Source organism: Notamacropus eugenii, chromosome 3 (assembly GCF_028372415.1).
Source record: "Notamacropus eugenii isolate mMacEug1 chromosome 3, mMacEug1.pri_v2, whole genome shotgun sequence".
Lineage (NCBI taxonomy): Eukaryota > Metazoa > Chordata > Mammalia > Diprotodontia > Macropodidae > Notamacropus > Notamacropus eugenii.
Window position 1 is genome coordinate 187,714,041 of NC_092874.1, and position 1,717 is coordinate 187,715,757.

The 1,717-nt window shown below is 43.9% G+C and overlaps 1 pseudogene; it reads right to left on the minus strand.

Moving 5' to 3' along the window:
• Nucleotides 1-237: 237 nt before the first annotated feature.
• On the minus strand, nt 238-1,196 carry LOC140531324 (ubiquilin-4 pseudogene; annotated as a pseudogene).
• Between the last annotated feature and the right edge of the window lie 521 nt (nt 1,197-1,717).

Genomic DNA, 1,717 nt, shown 5'->3' on the forward strand with positions numbered 1-1,717 from the left:
ACTCAAGACAGAGGTATGAGATTAGTCTGCCATGTCCCAAATGCCTTTCCCCTTACTGTCTGAAGAGGCTTGAAGATTGGTGAGGGGGTGGCAGGGGAAGAGTCATAGGAGATGAGATTATATATTTGGAGAGGTTGGGGGACTGTTAAAGGAAGTAAAGGATGCAGGGGAGGTCAATATTTACTTGGACACATATGGGGGATGGGTGGGGTGGAGTGGAGGGGATGGACTCAGGGATTAGGAGAGCTGAGAGCCCAGCAGTCTCTCAATGGCTGCATTAATATCCCCATCCTTAGCAATCAGGGCTTTCAAGTTAGCCTTAGTTGATGATCCCCATGGCATTGAGCTACTCCAGCTATTACTGAAATCAAATCTCTGGTGTTTGCACTTGGGAATTTCCTCCTCCAGCCAAAAGCTGAATTATTTGTTACACCAGCTGCTGCTAGGGGTTGGTGGTGCCTCCTCCTGAAGGGGCACTTGCTGGCATGGAGAAGGAAGTAATGAAGGGGGAGTTCTGGGTCACTGCTACTTCCTGAAGGAGGAGGTGGGATCCAGGTTGCCCCAAAGTTTTCAAGTCTGGGCACCAGCTCTGGGGCCTTGGTCTACAAAACGTTCTTCAGCCCCTGTTGAATCTGTAGCAGGATCTGCATAGCCTGGATGGCAGTGAGAATGGACAACAAGTCTGGGTTCTGCATCTGTTGTAGAAAGACAGGAAGCTGAAGCATGGGCTGCTCCTATAGCTGGGGGTTTCCCCACAAACATTGGGACATTGATCATCATCTGAGCAGCAAAGTCAGGGTCCTAGGCAAGTGTCTTCATCATGCTTCACATGTGTGGATCACAGAGCATGTTTTGCATTAGCTGGAAATTCTCTGAAATTTTCTGTAGAAGACCAAGCATTTCAGGGTATTAAACATCCCTGATCCCAGGCTAGGAGCATTGATCCCAAAAGGGTTGGAGACTGTTGGGTGCACCTAAATGGTTCCTGAGCCTCTGGTACTTTGTCCAGTGGTCCCTGGAACCTGGGAGCTTGGGACTGAGGGGTTTTAGGGATTAGGCTTCCAGTTCTCATTTAGGAGAGGTTGGGAGGAAGGGCTGTCAAAATTCCCCACCAGTGAGAAGAAGGGGTTATTCCTGAACTGTTCCCCACCTGCACTGAACATGGACTCCTGGATGTCTGTGTACATGCAGTACAATGAGGATCAAAACATACAACCAGGGGAAGACAACAAAGTCAAAGCTCCTGCATCCAAAACCTTCAAGAAAAGTATTAATTGGTTTCATGTCATGGAAGAGTTCAAAAAAAGATTTTGAAAATGAAGTAAGAGAAGTAGCAGAAAAATTGGGAAAAGAAATGAGAGTGATGCAAGAAAATCATGAAAAATGTGTCAATGACTGACTAAAGGAAAACATGAAAAATTCTGAAGAAAATAACACTTTTAAAATTAGACTAATCCATATGGCAAAAGAGATCCAAAAAACTGATGAGGAGAAGAATGCCTTAAAAACCAGAATGGGCTAAACTGAAAAAGAGGTCTAAAAGCTCACTGAAGAAAATAATTCTTTAAAAATTAGAATGGAAGAAATGGAAGCTAGCAACTTTATGAGAAATCAAGAAATTACAAAACAAAACCAAAAGAATGAAAAAAATAAAAGACAATGTGAATTATCCCTTTGGAAAAACAACTGACCTGGAAAATGGATCTAGGAGAGATAA